At 41.6% G+C, this 23,229-nt stretch overlaps 1 protein-coding gene across 1 annotated transcript in view; it reads right to left on the reverse strand.

The window, feature by feature from the left end:
* DTWD2 (DTW domain containing 2) overlaps positions 1 to 23,229 on the reverse strand; it is a 525,766-nt gene that overhangs the window by 159,468 nt on the left and 343,069 nt on the right. The window contains exon 18 of the mRNA XM_053220002.1: positions 18,509 to 22,923. The gene's annotated coding sequence lies outside the window, so the exon portion shown is untranslated. The remainder of the gene's footprint in view (positions 1 to 18,508; positions 22,924 to 23,229) is intronic.

A 23,229-nucleotide genomic window follows, 5' to 3' on the forward strand; every position in this document is an offset into this window, starting at 1 on the left:
TTACACCTGTCAATATAGATTTACAGCAGTGGAACTACCTCCCACAAATATTATAGTCTTCAAGGACACACAGTTAAGAACACTTAAATTGCTTTACCTCTTGCTAATATAGTTGAGCTCCACTTAGATGAAAAGATAAACGGTCAGAATTTTTCTGCTAGGAAAATTATTTGGTAATAATTCTGATTTTTTTTTTATTTTCCTCATGGCTTTTCTTAAAAGTTCTAAAGTTATTTTCATCTATGAATCACTGTTTCATCTATGAATCACTGGTTCATCTATGAACCAATGCCAACCTAATGATGATACTAATTCTGTCCACATGGGGACACCGCAGAAAAGAGAGCTCAATTTCACCCCTCATTTTGCAGCAGGACTTCCGTACTTTACAGTCACCTTCACTTACATTCTTTTCATTATTATTATAGCAGATGAAGCTCTGAGCATTGCAGGCGTATAAAAAACGGAATTCACGTGCTTGGGACTGTGTGGTAAAGGGCAACTGATTAGGAGGGGAGCCTCCTGCTCACAAAAAGCATTCAAGGTTGTGTTAAAAAAAATTGTTTTTTTTTAAGTGGGGGGGTGGTGCCTGGATGGCTCAGTCAGTTAAGCATCCGACTTCTGCTCAGGTCATGATCTCATGGATCGTGGGTTCAAGTCCCGTCCGTGTAGGGTTCTGGGCTGACAGCTCAGAGCCTGGAGCCTGCTTCAGATTCTGTGTCTACTTTTCTCTCTGCCCCTTCCCAGCTCATGTTCTGCCTCTCTCTGTCTCTCAAAAATAAGTAAACGTTAAAAAAAAATTTTTTTTTAAAGAAAAAAAAAAAAGAAGAAGAAGCATTCAAGGTTGCCCACAGCAGAAAACCAGACTTCATGTGTCTGTAGACTACCTTCCCTTCAATCGCTGCTCACCTAGGAGGACACAAACCCAAGACCTCATCATCTCTTGCCTAGATAATTCCAACAGTCTCCTAACTGCCCTCCTGTCTACTCTTCAAATACCTGCCAAGTAATTCCCCTATCACATACAGCCTTAAACAGGATGTTTTGTTTTGGATTGCATTGTGCCCTTGCTTAAAATCTTTCCATGGCATGAGAAACGATAAATGAAATCCTAACTCAGTAAGTATTCAAGAAACTCATGTCCTGGTCTCTGCCCACCTCACCCTCTAGCTTCTTCTCTGGGTCTCCCTCTTGCCCTTTTCTTTTTCAGTTTTTTGTTTTGTCTTGTTTTTTGTTTTTGTTTTTCTTTTGAGACAGCGAGTGGGGAGGGGGCACAGAGAGAGGGAGAGAGATAATCCCAAGCAGACTCTGTACTGTCAGTGTGGAGCTGGATGCAGGGCCCAGCCTCAGGAACCTTGAAATCATGGCCTGAATCGAAATCAAGAGTCAGATACTTACCCACTTAACCAACTAAACCACCCAGGCGTCCGTCCCTCTCTCTTGCTCTTTTTATTCGAGATCTAACCCACCCTGAGAGCTATTTACCATTATGTGCCACACCCGGCTGCATTTCCTAGCTTGGTGACTTCTTTGTGCCTGGGATGTTTTCCCTTTTGAGCCTCCCCCTGGTCCGACTATTCCAGGTGCCTGACAAACACCTGGTCATCTGAAGAAATTGAAGTTTCATCTCTCTACAAAACCGTTTCCACTCCCCGCACCCTTACCCCAACCTCGACAGGCACAAAAGACCATCCCCTTCCTTTGCATCGCCTGAGTATCCCCTGTAGCGTCCCATCAGCCTCCCTGTAATGCGTTAGGAAACATCTTGCTTCTCAAGTCTGTAACTCTGTGTCACACTCCCATAAGACAGAGGCCATGCCCTCTTTGTGTCTCCTGGAACTGCCTTCAAGGACATTGCAATATCACTGGGACTAGAAAACCTACACATGCAACAGCTGCAAATACCAAGCAACGGTGTTTGATGACGTGCCAAGGAACGTATATCTTCCCCGAAGCACCCAGAATGCCCTAAGAAGTCACGTGGCATGTTGGGAAGTGTTCTGCTGTCAGACAGACCTGAATGCACACTCTGACCATTCACCTCCGACCCGGTGACCATGGATCCGTCAGGTCCTTTCCCTGTGCTGAGCCAGGATAACAGCACCCACCTCACAGAGTACTTGTGTGAAGATCAGATGAGATATGTGAGAACCCAACACAGTAGCTGCTAAGAAAATATCCATTTTTGCCCCTTTTCTCTGGGAAGTGACAGCGATTATATGTGCTAAATGACTCAAGCACAGCTTCTTAAAGAAGGTGAGGTTTGAGCTTGACCTTTAAGCCAGGAGGATTTCGGATGGCTTTTGATAGAAAGCACCATCCATACATGGAAATAGCTCACCACAAAGGTTCTGACCTGCGTCAAGCTCTTCCCAGATGTACCCAAGATGCCGAGTCGGTCCCATAGTTCAGCCCCTCGTTGCAATGTGAGAGTAATCATACAGGAACATAACCAAGCTTCAAAATCCAAGAATAGTTCAAATTAGAGAGGAGACATAAAATCAGCTTATGTACTTAGGAGAGACCCATTCTTCAGTGAAAGAATGTTCCAAAAAATGATGTTGAGGAGCATGGGGCTATTTACTCCTTTGCACAAAAGTAAGCATTATGCTACCAGACAGCAAGGCTGGCATGACAACATCTACTGACATTTAAACAAACACAGAGTTGGTAATTATTTCCAGGTGTGGATGGTTTGAATGTTACAGAGAAGTCTAAAGCAATCTCCTCTACTTTTATGGTTAAGTGTTCAAGATGCATCTTTTTTTTCCTTTTTACATCTGAATGTCTTCATGGCTGAAGGGAGGCCAGCATGGCCTAGAAAACAATTTGCAATGATGTGTAAAGTAGTTACATTTTCCAATAAGTCTGGCTGCTCAATTATTCCACCCATATTAATAGCTCTTGTGGCATTTGATGTGTGAGAGTCTCAATCCAATCACCCACTTCAGCCAGAGGAGAGCAAGCGCTACCCAAATGGGATGTGGTCCAAGTATGAAGTTCATTACAAGCTCCAGCCTTTGTCCTGACCGGTTCCAGCAGCAGCTTGCTGTCACTGAGAAGGGGCGCTGTCGGCAGGCTGGCCTGCTATCTGTGATGCGACTTCATTTTGCTTCAGATCTGCAGCTAGGTTTGTGCTATCAGAAAAACCAAAGCAATTGATTTCTTTCTACCTCTGTTGAGATAAGTGGAACAATGTGTAATTTGGTTTAGGTAAAAAAAAAAAAAAAAAAATCCAGATTGTAGGAAGAGGTTTAAAGAAGGAGATAGAGACACAAACGGCAGTTTTCACAGTACCTTGATCATAGTGGGAACTTAATCAATTTAAAGAGAACTACAAAGAATTGAAACAAAAAATCCAAAGATAAGAACAGAAGCGAAGGAATGAAATGTTGCAATAGTTGTTTATCATACCATTCCCGTTGGGTTTTCTCAAGTATGGTCAACCTCCATTGACTGAGCCGTGCTCCCTGTCTCTAAAATCTAATCTGCACACAGTATCCACAGTGCTTCTTTTTAAAAAACCTTTTTTAAAGTTTGTTTCTTTTTTGAGAGAGAGAGAGCGCAAGCAGGGGAGGGGCAGAGAGAGAGGGAGACACAGAATCTGAAGCAGGCTCCAGGCTCTGAGCTGTCAGCACAGAGCCCAAAACAGGGCTGGAACTCACAAACCAGGAGATCATGACCTGAGGTGAAGTCATATGTTCAACCAACTGAGCCACCCAGGCGCCCCCACAGTGCTTCTTTTTAAATGTTAAGTCAGATCCTATCATTTCTTTGTTCATAGCTCTAAAGGCTTCCCACCTCACTCAGCATAAAATCTAAATGCTTCACCAAGGCCCTCAAGCCTCTCCTGAGCTTTCCAGCTTCACCCCCACCACCCTCCTGAGCTTACTCCAACTCTGAACAGGAAGCCCACTCCTGCCTTGGGCTTCGCACATGCTCTTCCCTTCTCCACCCCACCCCAGCCCCTCGAAGCCTTCCTCTTTGAGCAGGTCTGCTCAAATACCATCAACTCCGTTGTCACCTACCCAAATGTCACCTTCCCCGACCACCACATCTAATGTACAAGCTCCATCACTGTTTACCCCCTCGCCCTGCTTTCTTCTCAGCAGTTGTCATTACCACACATTAAATTCTTTGTCTAGCTGCTCATCAGTTTATCTGTCTTGTACATTAGACTGGTAGCTACAAGATGGGGGATGTTGTACCCCAGAGTCTGGAATACTGGGTGTCACAGTACAGATAATAAATGTTACAGAAGTGAGGGAGAAGAAGAAGGACAAGAAGAATGCTCCCCTATCTTTCTCCTAAAATGTTTGTATCTTTGTTCCCCAAGTAACTGGATGCAGGACTGTTTGGTCAGCCACTACTTATCTCTGTTGATCCATCTACTAGAGATCATAACACCAGGGAATGCACGCACTTTGGAACCAGTGAGACCAGAATTTAAATCCCATCCCCATCACCACATTGCTTTTTGACTTTGGACAAGTTTTTCAACCTCCTGATGGAATTTTACAGTTGATAAAACTTTAAACACTCACGAGTATTGGGCTAGGCACTGGTGATTCTTCCGAAAAATTATTACAAGAATTAAATTAGGTAACTTCCATTAAAACTAACTTGACCCCCCCCCCAAATGCATAATTGATCAATATTAGCTCTCTGTCCCTTCTACCCTCCACACCATCCTCCCAGCAGTCTTCCATGGTATTCTGCCCAATAAATGCACCCGAGATAAGCAAAAATAAAAGGCTGCTATGAGTCTGTGAAAACCAACAGTGAACAAACAAGATAACTCAGATGAAGGTACACTGAAAATGGTAACACAGCATACAAATAAATTGCAAGAATTACCATTCCTGTCATCAAAACAACTTATCTTAGAGCCAGTTTTCTGCATTGTGAAATTTTAATCAAGCAGATTAGCTTGAAGAAAATCCAAGTAAAGAGGACTCAGGGATAAAGAATAACCCAAGTGAAGACAAAACAGGGAAAGAAGAGGATGAGTTTCAAGTAATGGCCATGCATGAGAAAGCACTTGGGAATAGTAGGGTCTGAGTGTCAGGGTCCAACTGGCAAGAGGCTTCAGTAAGTGCTCCGTGAGACTCACAAAGACTAGAGTTTCCATCTTTGCAGGAGAAGCAAGAGAAGCAGGTAACACTACAGGCTCCTTTGTGGCCATCTTTCCTGCTGCTCTGGGGCCACCATCAAGCATGGGGAAGAATGAGCCACATGATACTGTGGAAATCATCTCACCGGTTAGCAGAGAGGAGTAAAATACAAGCAATGGAAGACCTCAGCTCATATTTATCATCAGCCAAATGGACTCTTCTTGAATCACCTCCCTCAAGCACATAGAGCTGCAGGGAAGGGAGCTAATATTTTCCCATATTCCTGCAATAAGCTGGATCTTGTGCTAGACACCATCACATACATTATCGCATTTTTATTTTCACAATAATCCAAGGAAGCTTTATTATCCCCATTTTCTGAAGGAAACAAAATGAGACTTGGGAAGCTACTGGAAATATCAAAGCTGGAAAATAGCATTTTGTTCCAGCTCTGTAAAAACAAGAGCCAACTCATCCCTCTCATTTGTAGAAGAGTGCTTTATAATTTCTGAAGTGTTTTCATGAACAAAACCATGACCTTCACACACACCTTGAGAGGCAAATAATACCATATTATTATTCTCACTAAATAATGAAAGGAGCTGAGGCTCAGAGTAATTGAGTGATTTGTCTAAAACTGCAGAGCCAGTAAGTGGCAGAAGTGGGATTTGGATCCACTTTCCTAATTCTAAGACCAGTGCTCTGTCTACTATGATTCTCTACTTTTCAGAAGATTACTAGGTTTGTTTGAGGAAACCCTTTGTATTTTGAATCTGAGCTGGCAAAGAACACAGTTTTCAGCTAAAACTAAGTAAGAGGTCAACCTCCATGAATTACTTTGGGTAACAAAAGCTACTGATACCTCAAAATCTCAGACTCAGCACTATAAATCTTACTTCTTACTTAGGTAAAAGTCCAAGCAAGTACCCTTCGCACCTGGTAATTTAACGATCCGGGCTCCATTCATCCTTACTTGGGCCTCAGAATCCTGTTACCCAGGCAGAAGGGAAAGAAATAGGCCCACACCATGTCAGCTATATTCCATCAAAGACCTACTCATTGAGCTAGTCATCCGGGCCATTCCTGGATTCGAGTGGGCCAAGTAGTCTAGGAGCAATTCTGTGTTGCATGGAAAGGAGAGCATGAATTGTCAATGAATAACTGGTCAACTCTATCACACCCTACTAACGCAACCAATGAAGGGTAAGTAACTGTAAGATAATTCCTTAAAGTCAGAGGTCAACTTAGACTGTTCTGCATAGCCACAAGTATTTTTTTTATTATTTTTAATTATTTGCTGCTACTATGTGTTCTTTTGAATAATAACAAGTAAATGGGCACTTGTCCCCAAGGACAGTGGATTCTTATCCATCAAGGAGTCTGAGATTACCTAGGATGCATGCTAAAAAAATACATAGATTCCCCACAGCCAAATGCGGAGGTATTTTCACAAGTGATTCTGACGCCACAGGCCCACAGACCATACTCTGTGAAATATAGACTTACAACCACAGTTATTTCATGACTGGTGGTTACACAATGGCTGCTTAATGTTAGATTGGAGAGAGGAGAAATGCATCAGTCTTCTGACAGCCCCCTCACAAAACCTCAGCAGAAGTCAGCTCTGGGAAGGAGCAGGAATACTATGTGGTTTCAGATTTTCCACATCCAAGCAACACCCACTCCCACAAAGGGTTTGTTTTGCCAACCAGGTTCTATTTTCTGGTCTCCTTGACAATGCAAAAGCAACCAGGCCCTTCACAGAGACTCGCTTCCTTTAAATGGCAGGAGTTGCCTCACAAGGGCAAAGGAGACAAAGATTGATTGAGCGGATCTAAGACCTAGAAAAAAATAACATCCATATTTAATAACTTCTATTTTGCCTACAACACTGGGACTCTCTCTGGAATGGGCAAAAACCAGGGTAGGTGGTATGGGCCATGCTCGAGATATGAAACCAAGTTGCTTCTCATTAACCTTGCATAACATGACATCTGATTCTTCCTTAACATGGACAACAAATCACATCTCATATCAAGCGGTTGCCCCAGAAGCCTTCAAACTATTTTAAGCCCAGTGCTGTGTCCCAGAAATCATTCTGAATGTTATCGACAGCGATCCTGAGGAATTCAAGAACAGTCAGTCAAAGCAAGTAATTCAAAATACTTTCCACTTTGGGTGTCTTGAAAAGAGCTTTTTATTGGAAAAACAGAAGTAAGTTAAGATTTAGAATGCTTGGCTTCATCCTGATTGCCAGGTTTTACAATTGTTTATTGAGCTAGATAGAATAAAAGAAAGAGACATGTTCAGGGAGCTCCTGAATGTGAGCTGGGACAGGTGGCTGGGGACAAAGTTAAGCCAATGTAATTGATCAGACCTGCAGCAGAGCCCAGCAACTGTGGGCGGGGGGGAGCAGGGAGTCATGATATGGGTACACATCCCCACCTACTCGGGGGTCTCCTTGAGTGTGACCCTTTAGATAAGGTATCTTGGGAACACTGGAGGGTAACCCAGCAAGAGATGCACACCATCCTCAGAGCCCTGGCAAACTCCCAATTCTTGAACATAATGAATTAAATTATGGTCCATGAACTTCAAGCTCCCTGACTCCTTTGCCTCTGCACACCTCCAGTACTCACAGCCATTACTCTCCCAACGTGTCTTGAAGCTCTAATCAGACAACCCTCCCGCCATGTTGCTTTTCTGCTGCTCTGTCTCTCACATACCTGACCTACTCACATCACCAAGCTTCCCTCTTCTTTCATAAGATATTCCCAGGCCTTCATTTACTAGGCATAGTGGGTTATCTGCCTATTATGGTCACTATCACCCTCCAGATCAGTGACTCCAAGGTCCACCTTGCTTCCTCCATCTCCTTCGCACCTTCCACAACCACAGCACAGCCATCTTGGGCAAAATCTCCCACCAGTCCCCTCCAATTGTCCCAGTCACCCCAGATTCAGGCATTGCTATTGTTTCCCTGCACTGGTTTCTGTCTGTGTTTCCCACCTCCAATATCTGCTTATTCCAATCTACCCTTCAAACTATGCCCAGTTTACTTGGCAAATAAGTAACCTTTAACATTCTGATCCTGAAGAAGTCATGCTATTGTGATTGTATTAATGATCCCAATTTTTCACCTGTCCTTGAATCTACATGTCATGTTCTTTGCCATGCAAATCTTTGGTTCCATTCCATACTGACTCTGGCCTTGGTCATGAGACTTGTTTAGCCAATAAGATGCTTGCTTAAAAAGCACTCATGTAATCGGCCTTGACTGCTCTCACTTTTCTATAGTGCCATGACAGCTTGCATAGGCTGGCCTACTGGTTGAGAGACATATTAAGAACTGAGTGTCCCCAGTCATTCTGGCAGGGGCATTCTTAGATCAGCCAAAAGTCCAACACCAGAAATAGGAATGGGCCTAGCTGAGACCGAAAGAAATCAGCCAAGTTCAGCCTACATCATCAACCCACAGACTAAGTAAATAAATGCTTATTGTTTTTAGCCACTGATATGCGGGGTGGTTTGTTATAAGGCTTTATTGTGGCAACACACAATAAATATGGCAAATCACAATACAAGAAGTGATTTCAGAGATTACCTAGCCCCATCTTGGTCAAAACTGAAGTTTCCCCTTCATGTCACCACTGTCCTCTACTGTCCCAACTGTGGAGTTTGCATGCTCCTGGGTTAGTCAATAGAACAGGTCAGATCTGGAAAGACTTTCTCATACAGGCAACCACAAGTCCCCACTGGATGACTGGAGCAGACTCCTGGTGATGTTCAAGGTCCAGCAATGAAAGCAGTAAGTGTGTGGTGATTCAGCTTCCTCAGAGCTTCAGTAACAGTAGAGTTTTTAATTTTTACCATCATTATTATTTTTTAACCATAGAGTTTTTATAGTCTAGACTCTGAGATCAGGAAAAACAAATGTAAAAGTGTGCATCTGAATCTTTCCCTTCACACTGACCAGCAGCTTTCCAAAAGAATAGTTGAGTCTTGGTAGGATTTGCTTCTATCTGTCCCATGTCTATGTTTGGGGGTTCTAGGGGAGCAAGTGGGAATAATAGAAGAAATCCTTGGGATACAAGGGAGGGGATTTTTCAAGGATTATGGAGAAGAGGAAGAAATCAACTGGTACTTTCAAATATCATCCCATATTTGTGTTTTCCCTCCAAGTTGAATCTGAATTTTTTGAGAAAAGATTCTCAAGCCAGTCCCCTTTTGAGGAGGCAGTAGAAGCAAGGGAAAGAAAACTAGATTTAAAATCATGAACTCTGTGATTTGGGAAGGTGGCTTAATCTCTGTTTACTGAGAATCAACAGATAAACATGTTGTCTTATGTAATCAGAGAAGATAGGATAGGATAGGATAGGATAGGATAGGATAGGATAGGATAGGACAGGATAGGATAAGGTAGGCAGGTAGATAGATAGATAGATAGAATAAATAGATCAGTTAACTATTACCTCCTCCCCCTAAAAAATCATACCCTATGTTACGCTAGCCTATTTATTTCTATTACATTACTACCTTTTATTTTCTTAGAGCACTTTATCATTATCCAAAATTATCTTATATATGTATTTGTGTGGGGTTTTGCCTATTTTCCCCAGCTCAAATGTAAGCTCCATGAAGGTAGGAGCTCCATGAGAAGAGAATCTTACTAGGGCATACTATTTTACTGTTGTATCTCAAGATTTTGGATTTTAGAAATTGTTAGGTATATGATGGCCACTCAATAATTAATAATTACAAGGAAAAAAAGAAAGAGGGAAGGAAGGAGGGAAGGAAGGAAGGAAGGAAGGAAGGAAGGAAGGAAGGAAGGAAGGAAGGAAGGGTAGAAGGGAGGAAGGGGGGAAGGAAGGAAAAAGAGAAGGAAGATGAATGAATGCATGGATACTTTATCTCTAGGGCTATATAACTTCTTGTTAATAACATAGAGTTCATAAAAGAAATTGTATTTCTTTGGGCACACTCAAGTTTATAGAAATAATTCCAGTTCATAAAAAGAAAGGTAATATTTTCTATGCATTATCAAAAAATTACTTGGTATTCATAGAAATATTTCAGTCCAAAGATTTATGTGTTCTCTGATACTTAATTCATTCTCTGGATAATCATGAGTTTCATAATTCTGTATACATATACATGTACAGACCCCATCAAGACCATAAAATAAGCCATTTAACCCTTCTGAGGATATTGCCTTGTCTCCCTAAATAAAAAGTTGAATAACTTGATTTTTATGATTACTTTTTAAATTCTATGAGTTGATGATGATGAATAGGAAAACTGACATTTCTGGCTGCAAGTTCTCCACCAAGAAACCAAAATCTTTTCCAGGCATGTTCTCAAAATCAAGTTAACTACAGAAAAGCACTAAGGTTGGGTTTCAAAGTGCTATGTCCACATGTTGAAACTTGCTGCAGGAAAGTCACCTGGAATTTCAAACTCCTGATTTAAAAACACCCCTCTACCAACATTAATTTTGTATGTGAACTTCAGATGTGTTTGACCAGAGACTAAAGAAGCATTCTACAGCCAGGGGTCTCAAAGCCTACAAGGCAAGCCCTGCCACGAGCTCCAGCTATAGCTGTAGAAGTGCAAAATGCTCCTTGGCTTATGGCATAATCATACTGCTCTAAATCTTTCTATGAAGCTTCCTTGGAATAAAGCATGAAAGAGAACCCAAAATGACATTAATGGAACCTCCTTCCATCATCTTGATTCATCCTTATCATAGTAGGTGCTTTTGTCAAGGCTCTTGTTTACAAGGAACAGAAAACCTCTTAGCAAGGTTAAGGGGAGAAAGAGGACTTCTTGTTCAATGGTAAAATGTTGTCTTGTGGAATCTGGGGCAGAGATATATACCCGAACCCCAGTAGGGGTAAAAATGTTGACTAAGAGCCAGTAGGAACAAGGTCATAACCTTCTTGGCCTTTTCTTCATTCCCTCACCCTCATCTTTACTGTCTAGCAGGCTCAACCTCCTCTTCCCACAGACCTGATATTTCCCTTCTCCATGCCCACAGCCACCACCCAGCCCCCAAGTTCACACCATCATTTCAGTCCAAGCCACATGCAGAGGCTGTGACTAACACCTGCCTCAACCCAATCCACACTCCTGGGAAAGCGATGCTCATTGGCCCACATTAAGCCACATAACTCTTCTGTTCAAATTAAATATGATCAAGTGGGCAATCCCAAAGAGCAAACGTGACTGTGAGTGGTTCATCTAAGTCAAAAGGGGGCAGGGTGCAGAAAAAGGAGGTCACGTTAAGTCACTCCAAAGGGGCCTAATAGTCTAATATACCATATCTTCAAAAAGGACTCTATCCAGAGGAAGGCCCTTATTATAAAGGCTAAGAAACCGCCATACTTAAGATTAGTTCCAGTAGGCATCACTATACCACTTATATACACACATTTATTACCTTAAAATTCTGTAGATTAGAAGTCCAACATGGCTGTCACCAGGGTAAAATTGAGGTGTCAGCAGGGTAGTGTTCCTTTCAGGAGAATCTAGGGGAGGATACATTTTCTTGCCTTGTGTATCTTTCAGAAGCTATCCACATTCCTTGATTCATAGTTCCTTTCTCCATTTTCAGCACTGGCCATGTTACATCTCTCGGACTATCTTTCCCCTCACATCTCTTGCTCTGATCACTGACTGAAAAATTCTCTGATTCGAGAGATCCAAGTGATTAGACTGGGCCCACTCAGAGTATCCAGGATAATCTCTCCATCTCTAGGACTTTAACTCAATCTCATCTGTAAATTTCCCCTTGCTATGTAAGGTAACATATTCACAGAGTCCTTGAATTATGATGTGGACACATTTGGGAAGTCATTATTCTGACTACTGCAGAAACGTTCTTGAAATTAAAAGACACAATTTTCTCTCTTGGGTGTTCTTTTCTCATGTGCCTAAAACTCATCATTATTTCCTAACCCTTCATTCAGTGATCATTTCATAATGGAGAAACATAATCCTTGGGCATATGAAAATTTGAAGTTTTCAGCCTCACCTACAAAGGACTTATCAACATGCGATTTGATTAATATCAGATACCTGCAATCACCACTTGTCAATTCTATAAAAAAGCAAAAAAGCAGAATACAATTCTGAACCCTTACTAATTCTCAAGCAGCTTCCTAGGCACTTCATGTCTCATTTCACTTAATCTTCAAAAAGACCCTGCCATTTTACAAGCCAATAGAAAGATGATAAATAAATTTTCCAAAGTCAAACAGTTAATGAGAAGTGGAGCCAAGATTCAAATGTGAAGCCTTGTCCATTTCCAGAGTTCCTATTATTTCCTTTATATCAGAGAGCCAGTAAAGAATAAAACCCCAGTCTTATAATGTTCCACTTTCCCACCATCAGAAAAAACAAACACTCCATTGACAATATTAGTCATTCCATTGATAAGCAAATACCTTAGCAGTATGGAACACAGAGACACATGACTCACTCCTAAGCAGAGCCTCGGTGAAGGGAGCTGACAAGGTTCTGAGATAAGCAGGATCTTGCAGACAACTACTTTTTATTTATCATGTATAGGGTTTTTTTCTAATCCTCCCCAGTTACTCAGGTAGAAATAGACATGAATAGGATGAAGAAAAAAGAAGAGAACCATGCTTTGGTATACTCATCCATATATTAAATTAGTTAAATTAGTTAATATATGTAAAGCAGTTAAAACAGTGCCTGTCATATAGGAAGCACCATCATTCTTACCACCACCATCGATAACGACCATCCTCATCAACATCATCGTCATCATCAAGATTTCATAGTTGAAGTCAATATATAAGGACCAGAAGGTCTCTGATTATTAGGAAGAACTCCAGAGTATGAACTAGACCAATTACCTCCTTATGGTTTTGTTTCTTTAGTCCCAAATACAGGCACTGGTTAGACAATAAACTCTCTCTCTTACTGATTTTTTTATTGTGTCATTACAATTATAGGCTTTTATTCTTAATGTTATTTCTTTCTCCAAGTAATCCAAGAAAATGCAATTCTCAGCCCATCTACTGAAAAATTTTATATACGTATGATTTCTCTTATAATAAAACAACATGTACCACCTCACTTTGGGGGACATCTTAGAAATACAATATGGCCTTCTTTGTATGCAAGGTATTTAAAATACGCCATGCCACTTAAATTCTTAGCCAAACTATTGTCTTTTATCAAAAACTGAATCAACTGACTATTTTCACCCAAAATAGGTTTCAATCACCATTTTTCCCATCTATTTCCAGATACTCTTCAACTGCCTTTGAACTCCATTCCCAATGTTCTTTTTGAACATCTTTTATTGGTGCTTTTATTCCCTTCATCATCTCCCACCGTCTCCAATTCTTTCTATTCTTTTTGCACGCTTAGGGCCAACTGTTCCCCAATTCTTTTCTTGGGCTCCCCATGTCTCTCCTCAGTAGACCTCACCAGGTTGCTTCCATAGACTTGCTGAGTGTCTCCCCATCCCCCCTGCAGCGTTCTCTCCCCTCCCCTGCTGCCCCCTTCTGCTCCTTCTGGCTCCATGTGCCACCCCCTGCTCACTTCCCCTCTAGCTGTAGACAGCAAGAGGTTGGCTAAAGCTGCTCATCAACCTTCAACTTGTCAGCACACAGTTGCTTGCCTCAATAAAGTTGAAGCAATTTCAACCCTTCTTTCCCTACCAGTGCCTCGTGATCTTAATCCTGCTGTGCTGCTTCCCGCTCCCTCCCCTGCAAGGCTCCAACTTCAGCAGACTGTGTCACCTCTCCTTTTCCATTTCTTTGTCCTTGTCCCTTCTCTAGGAGCTCCCAATATGTCTCACTAGCTAAAGTCTGCAATAGACTCCTACATGCTAGGCTTATAATGTAATTCATTGCCTCATTGCTTACTGTATGAGTAGAGTACATCTTAAAATGTATTATCTCTGGAGGACAGGGGCCTGAAGTCAAGTTTTAACTTTGCTAATACATGGGGCTGACATCAAGAGCTAGAAAGGTATATGACACAAGGAATCATGAGGGCATGGGGTTTCAAGACAGAAACCCACCACTAAGCCCTTGTTTGAATAAAATGATTTATTTAACCTCTCTAAGCCTATGTAATCTCCACAACAAGGTACTCAAATTGTGATCACTTGTTCCAATTTTCTTTGTGGTCCAACAAACTACCTTAAATTCAGTGGCATAAAACAACAACCATTTTACTATGCATATGGGTTCTGTGGGTCAGGACTTTGGAAAGGACACAGTGGGGAAGCTTTTCTCTACTCCATTATATCTGGGGCTTCCATGAGGATACCCAGAGGTTAAGGCTGAAACAGTGGGAGCTAGAAGATCTGCTTTCAAGAGAACTTATTTATTTACATGTCTGGTGGCCTTTCCATGTAATCTGGGCTTCCTCACAAGGATGGCAGCCTCAGGGAGTCTGAGTTTCTTGAGAGAGACTGGAAGCTCCAAAATGTGATGATCCTATTCAATAAGGGAGAAGCTACATGACATTTTATGACCTAATTTTGGGAGTCATATAATGCCCCCTTCTACTGTATTCCACTGGTTGAAGCTTTCTCAGATTCAAGGGAGAAGAATTAGACTTGACCTCTAGATGGTAAAGTGGCAAGACCACACTGTAGAAGAACATGACAGATGAATGTTATTGTGGTGACCATCCCAGAAAAAGCAACATGACACATCCCTATATCCCTTTCTAGTTCTAAAAACCTGCAAGCCTTATTTTGACTGTCAATAGATGCTCAATAAAAACTTAGCCTCTGCTCTCTAGAAGGAAATCTGAAAAATATGGGATGTAAACTTTTTTGCCTATAACACAGCAGGACGACAATGCAAAGCCATTCTTGTCAAGTATCAAGATGTGTGTCAGACTGAAGTCTCATAAATGTAACAGGCATCCTAACCAAAAGTGGTGTGTCATTAGAAGGGCAGACTCATCAAAGAGAGTATCACAGAGTAGAACTAAATTTACTGACCACTAATTGCTCGTGTTATCTCATTTAATCCTCAGAGTAATCTGGAGATGTAAATATCATCAATACTCCGTGTTTTGCAGACCATGAAGCTGAGCCTCGAGGAAGTTAAGAAAATGGACCCAAAGTCCCGCTGCCAGGTGTACCAGTCTCCGTGCCGCACGAGAAGATGTAACACTAGGTTGAACTGGTTTGAAGATGGGTTCTCATGGCAGATCTTGCACAAAAAAGAGCCAATTCTTAGCTCGGGGACAATATAAACAAACACAAGAAGCGGGAAGGAGCCAGATAAACAAGAAGGGTAGTCACAAAGGTCAGGGATGTCAGGGGGCAATGCCTGGCCTCCCCAAAGAGGAAAGTTGCTACTGGATTGGATCAAAGCATAAGTTCTTCCCAGTGGGACAATGTCCACATGCAACAATGTTCATACAGTCTGAGATTACTTTACTTCAGCCTCAGGAAAGAAGATTTGCATGCCTTGGCATTTGCCGTTAGGAAGGATCCCAAGAATGCATGGTCCTGCCTAATCTTCTTGCTAATCACTTATGCCAATGAGGTATGAAGATCATCACCATGCAAATTACTACTGTGGTTTTGCATTTCATATTTACAAAATACTTTCTGATAATCTAGTGGCCACTAGTCTCTGTCCCCAAGAGAAGTAACAGCCAGTATGATTTTCATTTGCCAGATGAAGACATTGAGCATTAAAGTAAAGATGGGTATTAAAATTATAATTTCAAGTTTTTCATTAACTCCTTGGAGCCACACACTCTCCTACATCACTTCATTTTTTTAATTACTTTAAAATGTTGAGCACTCATGCGATTCTTTAAAATTTTATGACACCATGCATCTATTTCTGCCTTTGAGGTGTTTTTTTTTCTTTTCTTCTAGTTTTATTAAGAAACAACTGACATATATCACTGTCTGCCTCTGGTTTTAATTCTCTGTCATATTTTTAGGATTTCTGAAGCTACAGATGAAGAATACAAGGGGTTTGGAACAGAAGAGAGAACTAAGACAAAGACACAAACCCATTTTTCCTTTGTGATTCACCTTCATTCAGCGCATATTTTTTGACCATCATCTCTGAGGAGGACTGCTAAGTCATTAGAGGGCAAACAACCCCAGGAGCAAGAAGGGGGAACAAGAAAGTACTAGAGCCTGCAGGATGTTTAAGTTGCCATCCAGACTCTGCTATTTATTAAAGAAAGTGCCCTCCCAAATATCCATCAATTGGAGGACTAGTTGACTATACTATGGTACATCCACTCAATGGAATCCATGGTAAAAAGGATTAGGAAAGATTGATACATACTTTTCCAAGACATTTGCAGAATATATTGTTAGGTAAACAAAAGCAAAGTGAAAATCTGTGCACAGTATACCACATTTATGTGACAAGAAGGGCTGGGAAAGAAATCTATGTATACTCATTTCCTCGTATTTTAAACAATAAACAATGGAAGAAAAAATAGTAAGATTGGTTGTAGGGTATGGGGAGGAAAGAAGTTCCCCTGCCCACTGACATAACAGCCAGAAGCTTGAGCTGGAAATCATAGGCTCCAGAAATTCTGACCTACTAACATTTCAACACCGGTCCTGAATGGGGCCCTAGAAGAGCGCTGGGTGTGTTTTTAGGCTGAGATAAGGGTTGGGGGACCCTCTAACTAGAACAGCTGCCACGCCTCTAGGCTGACCTGTCTGCTTGGGCTGGTGACTCTTCCCTCCCTCCATAACACACATGTACCTTCTTAAGTGTGGGAGGAACACATTTCAGCCCATACTATATAAGTAACTATTCTTGGCTACAGCCACCTAGCACATGGATTAAGGGCAGCCCCTCATTGCCTCTTAGATCTATAAAAAATGACCCAGCCTAGCTGAAGGAATCCCACCTTCAGCTGCAGTCCTTCCTCACTCAGGACCCAGACCTGTGGCCATAACAATGATAAATACAGGAACAACTAACTTGTATCGAGCACTCGGCTAAGACTTTCAAATACCTCATTGAATCTTCGCAGTAACCCTACAAGTATCTACTAATGTCACTCCTATTTTGCTGATGAGGAAAAATGAGGCCTCAGGGGTAGAGAATGTCACCAACGGGTGATAGAGGAGCATTTCAACCCCAGGCATCTTATAACCATGGTCTTAATCCCATGTCAGCCTGTCTTGCAGACTGAGACTCTGTAACCCTCTGCTCAGACAAGGGATGGCTGATCCAGAAAAAAATCATCACTGAGTGAGGTGAAGTCAGAAGAATAATACACACGGTCTGTGTTCTCTAGGCCAAGGTAAGATATCCATGCAAACTAGAATAAGTCAACAACAGCACAAAATATCACACTACCGAACTAACCCCCAACTGTCTCTCTGGGTCCCTCGCCATCCCAGAGGGAGACCAGGGTTTTCCAAGAATGCTCAAATTTCTAAGTTACATTTCAGCATGCAGTTTTCCTCCTAAATTGTGACCATGAATGGCTTTGTACATAGAGTTGCATCATACCTGATCCGAATACAGACACACTGGGCACCAGATGGGGCCTGCTCCATCACTCAGTGACTCACTCTGCCCACAGCTTGGCAAAGATTAAAATCCATCCCTCAGCACAGTTGTCAATCCCCAGTGGACCATGGGACAATCTCAGATTTTCAACAGACCCGTGAATGACAATCCAGGAATCCCCAAGGTTTAGTGAGTATGTTTAAGGCCAAAACAAGAGAGGCAAATCATCAATGATGATATTACCAAGTCCCCTTCTGAATGACTTACCCACTCTGTCGCCTGCTTGCAAAACTCTGATATTTACACCTACATCTAAGGCTGAAAAACAACCCCAGAGACTCTTGGCCTTCCTTCCAGCTTTCAGGACTCCTCACCAAAGAGCCTTTAGGTTCCATCAAATCACACACAGAGCATTTTACACCTTTCCCCAAAACTGGGCAAAGGGAGATCAGTTACTGTTAATTACAGATGCTTTCTGTCATAATGGGCCAGATTTTCAAAAGAGTCTCAACTGCATAGCTCCCAAATGCCTCTCACAAACCTGGTAATGGTCCATGCAAATTGAATACTTAGTGGGTCTGTGTGCATTCCGTTCCAGGGAATGCCTTTGAAAATTTAGCCCCATAACTCCAAAGCGTTTGTAGCATCGTAATCTGTCATCATTAGCAATAATGCTTGACTTGGTGCTCAACATTCTTATTAACCATGCAATTATGAATGCAGACAATGTTTAATCACTTTTACAAAAATACAGCTGTGTTGTTGGGGAGCTGTCATTTACTGCTCATTAATGATTGATTTTTTTTAACCATCTAGATTGTTTTCATGAGAACAGCAGATTAACTATAAAGAATTCATTATTGGTCATTAAGGGATATTAAAATGGAAAACCTTTACAAGATGTGTCCTGTCTTGCTGCATTTGGATGCCTGGGACTCGCTTGCCAATGGAGGGGAGGAAACAAAATACCATTCTTCCAGAGCTCTGACAAGGAGATCCGGCTGAGGAGAGGTGGAATGAAGAGAGAAATTAAGAAAAAACATCTCTTTTTGCTGTAATAAAACATTGATTACATTTTACAACGGCAATAATTTACCCCAAATAATTACTTCAGCTATTGTCCAGCTTGTTTAAAGGCTGACTGAGCTGTGGGTACCAATCGATTCAGTGCAGATTGCTAATAATGGGCTATTTTGAAAACTTATAGCTGTTTCTCCATCCCATACACCGGAAGACACTAATTCCTTTCCCACATTGCACACTTAATTAAAGATGAGTCAGGGCATTATTTTATGGCCAAACTTTCCTTAAACCTTGGACATAGAGAGCTGAGTTCTGCTTCCTCAAATGTCTCCTGGACATACTGTGATAAAATGTACTTTACCACTGGCCACCTACAAGGACAGTAAGTTTCAAAACCTGTGAAGACGTTGGAAAGATCGGACTTTGGAAGGCTCAATGTCATGCCCTCCCTGGATTTCCGGCTCTGACGCTCACCCACCACACTGGGGGGCTCTTTGTTTCCTCACTTGCTCAGCAGCTGCCAGGATCCTGGAAGACCTGACCTGCAAAAGAAGGTTTTTAATAAACACAACTCCTCTTTCTCCTGTTCTGGTTCACCCTTACACCAAGTCTCCACTGAAACTACCACCTTAGTTCTGGCAATACTATTTTAGATTCTTTTTTCCTGCTGACAAGTGTAATATAGATTTGTTTTGGAAAATACAGAAAAGCACAGAGAAGAAATTTAAAGCTATCTGTAGTCCCACACCCAGATATAACCACTGCTCACTTTTCTATTTGCTGCCAGTATTTGACCTGTGAGCATTTTTTATAGTGGCACGACCTGGGGTGAGTTACTTATCCTCTCTGTGTCCAGTTTCCTTCTCCGCAAAACAGGAAAATAATAGCACCTGCTTCATAATGTGATTGTGAAAATTAGTTATAATTAGCTATAATAATTCCATAAGTTGTTGGGTGAGAAATATTATATAGGAAAGAAACACATCATCGTTAACAAGTAAAACAATTTTTTTAACTTTTTTTTAAATTTATTTGTCATATTTGGGGCACCTGGGTGGCTCAGTCGGTTGGGCATCCGACTTCAGCCTAGGTCATGATCTCACAGTTTGTGAGTTCAAGCCCCATGTCTAGCTCTGTGCTGGCAGCTCTGAGGCTGCAGCCTGCTTCAGATTCTGTGTTTCCCTCTCTCTCTCTGCTCCTCCCCTGTTCGTGCTCTTGCTCTCTCTCTCTCTCAAAAATAAGTAAACATTTAAAAATTTTTTTTAATTTATTTTTTATTTTTGAGAGAGAGTGAGGGAGGGAGGGAGAGAGGATGAGTGGGGGAAGGGCAGAGAGAGAAGGGAACAGAGGAACTGAAGCAGGCTCTGTGAGGACAGCAGAGGGCCCAGCGCAGGGCTCGAACTCACAAACCATGAGATCATGACTGGAGCTGAAGGCAGTCGCTTAGCTGACTGAGCCACAGGCACCCCATAAAAATTTTTTTTTTAAGTTTAAACTCCCTGCTGATGCTGCAGACCCAGGGAACCACCCTTGGAGAACCACTGCTTTCAGTTAATTATAATGAGAAAAAAAAACAACCACAAAGGAGAAAAACACTAATGAGGGATGGAAGCATATTTGGTTTAGTGAGCTTCCCTTGGGGGGATAGTTTTGGAGGGATTTGAGAGGGGTGCTGTGCTACAAAATACGATGTGGTAAGTGGCAATGATGGCTTACATTAGCTAAAAGAATCGTAAGGGAATGCTGACCCATCACTTTGCCACTTGACTTTGATCTGAGTCATTGCTAGGTAGTAAATCTTTTAGCTACATACCCACACAGTCTTCCCCAGTAGAATCCAGCATCACACTTGGAAGGAATCGCCAGAAACTGAAAACCCACACCTGGGAAAAGCAGCGTTGCAAATGCCTTGTGCCTGGCTAGGTGTCCGGGACAACTGAGACCATCTGGGGATCTCCTGGACTTTGCCATCACTCCAAAGCATCCAAGGAATGGAGAAAAACAAAGTCAACATGAATAACTGTGCATTTTATTATATTTGTTTTGAGGTTTACTTATTTATTTTTTGAGAGGAGGGGAGGGAAGAGAGAGAGGAGAGAGAGACTCCCAAGCAGGATCCATGCTTGGTGCAGAGCCTGATGCAGGGCTCGATCCCATGAATCATGAGATCATGACCCGAGCTGAAATCAAGAGTCACACTTAATCAACTACTGAGCCACCCAGGCACCCCAATATTTGTGCATTTGAGACAGCATCATACTATGACTGCCATTTTATATTCAGCTTTTTCTCTACATAATATGAGCATTTTCCCATTTTCTTTAAACTTTCTAAATTTGTATCATAACATCCCACCTTATGGATGTGTCATGACCGTTAACTAACCACTTTCACTGGGTGTTTTTACTTCTTTAATTTTCTCTCTTATAAATAACTCTGTGCTTACTTTTTATTCGTGCTTTATCTTTTATTCCCTTCATGAATATTATCAAAAATTCTCTGCTTCAGAAGTCTGTGCCTTAAGAACAAAATGTTTAGAACCAGAGCACCAGAGTTTACAAATTATATTAGAAATTCTAGAGTCACTACTATCAGTTTTCCAATACCTGTTGTCCAACAAAAGTAAAAGCTAGCAGATGTCCTTTGTTGAAAAAGCCATACAATTGCCTATCACACGACACTTTAAAGCGCTGGTCTCAAAGATGTTGCAGCATCAAAAGTAACTCTACAAAATAATTTGACTATTTCCACAATAAATTTTAGTTTTCAAGATAATTATGTATTGCCTTATAAGACTGATTATTCTGGCTCCTGATACATAAAAAGGATAAGCCAACATTTTGAATCAATAAATGAACGGATCCCAAACATCTACTTATTAATATAAACAGATGTCACTCTTTTTTTTCTTTCTTTTTCCTTTTTTTTTTTTTTTTTTTTGAGAGAGAGCATAAACAGGGGAGAAGGAGAGAGAAGGAGACAGAAAATCCAAAGTGGGCTCTGCGCTGACAGCAAAGAGCCCGATGTGGGACTTGAACTCACAAACCTTAAGATCATGACCTGAGCCTACTCGGACACTCAATCGACTGAGCCACCCAGGTGCCCCAGAAGCCACTGTTAATATTAGTTACATATCATAGTAATAGAATAGAAATAACAAAAAAAAATTCATCTCCTTGGGTAACATACACATTGCTGTAGTCTATTTGTTTTCATATTTTTACTGTGGTCAGGATAAACATAAACTAATAAGGTATAGTTAGTCCCTTGAGGTGAAAACAGAACATCTGAATATTAACAAACATAGCCATCATATTGAGACAGTGTATAATAAGACTATCAGCTCCAACTCTTTCTTCATGATGGCACACAGACTGCTAAACCATGGGTGGTTTATAATAAAAGAATCTCCTCTCATTAAACAATGCTGCAAAGGGGGCTATGCTTTCCATTGGTAGGTTTCAACTCTTCCTGCATTCCTGGAAAGCTTTTAAAGTTTATTTATTTATTTTGAGAGAGAGAGAGAGAGAGAGAGCAGGGGAGGGAGAGAGAAACAATCCAGGCAGGCTCTGTGCCGTCAGCCAGATGCAGGGCTCGATCTCACAACTGTGAGATCATGACCTAAGCCAAAATCGGAAGTCAGACGCTTAACCGACTGAGCCAGGTGCCCCTTGGGAAGCTTTTAAAAAGACGGATCTTGGGGCACCTGGGTGGCTCAGTCGGTTAAGCGTCCGACTTCAGCTCAGGTCACGATCTCGCGGTCCGTGAGTTCGAGCCCCGCATCAGGCTCTGGGCTGATGGCTCAGAGCCTGGAGCCTGCTTCCGATTCTGTGTCTCCCTCTCTCTCTGCCCCTCCCCCGTTCATGCTCTGTCTCTCTCTGTCTCAAAAATAAACAAACTTAAAAAAAATTAAAAAACAAATAACAATAAAAAAATAAAAAGGCGGATCTTGTTAGAATTACCTGGGGAGCTTTCAACACTTATTTTGCCCAGGTTTCATCCCAAAATGGAATCACCAGGGTTGGGACACTGGCACTGGGACCTCGTACAAGGTCTTCCATTGATTCTAATGTATCACCACAGTTGGGAAGAACTGCTTCAGAAGATGCAGGTGACCATTACAACATAACTTCAGGCATCCTATGACTTCAACTACCTCAGAAAGTCCCCCAGGTATCACTTGACTATGTAGACAAACTCATTCAGGCATTGATTACCTCTGTCAGCACTAGAAGTAGTACATCTCTCCAGAGGCCATAAATAAATATGGTCACGTTGCAAACCTGTGGAATAATATGGGGAAAAGTAATGAAATGCCACACTAGAGTAATTGATGGGCAATCCTGCACCAACATGTCACTGGGATATACTGGAAAGATGGTACCAGTTATTTCGGATTGTCGACATCTTTTTATAGGAACTACTAAAAAGGGAACAGATGCATTTGCCTTTAGATTGATAACACCCTTAAGTGGCAACAAAATCTCCTCTGGGCTCATTTGGACCCATTATCTCTGAGGACTTCTGTGACATAAATTGTACCTTATCCTCAGAAAGACACCATCCCTGAAGCCTACTAGCTCATTCCA

This window comes from Acinonyx jubatus, chromosome A1 (genome assembly GCF_027475565.1).
Source record: "Acinonyx jubatus isolate Ajub_Pintada_27869175 chromosome A1, VMU_Ajub_asm_v1.0, whole genome shotgun sequence".
NCBI lineage: Eukaryota > Metazoa > Chordata > Mammalia > Carnivora > Felidae > Acinonyx > Acinonyx jubatus.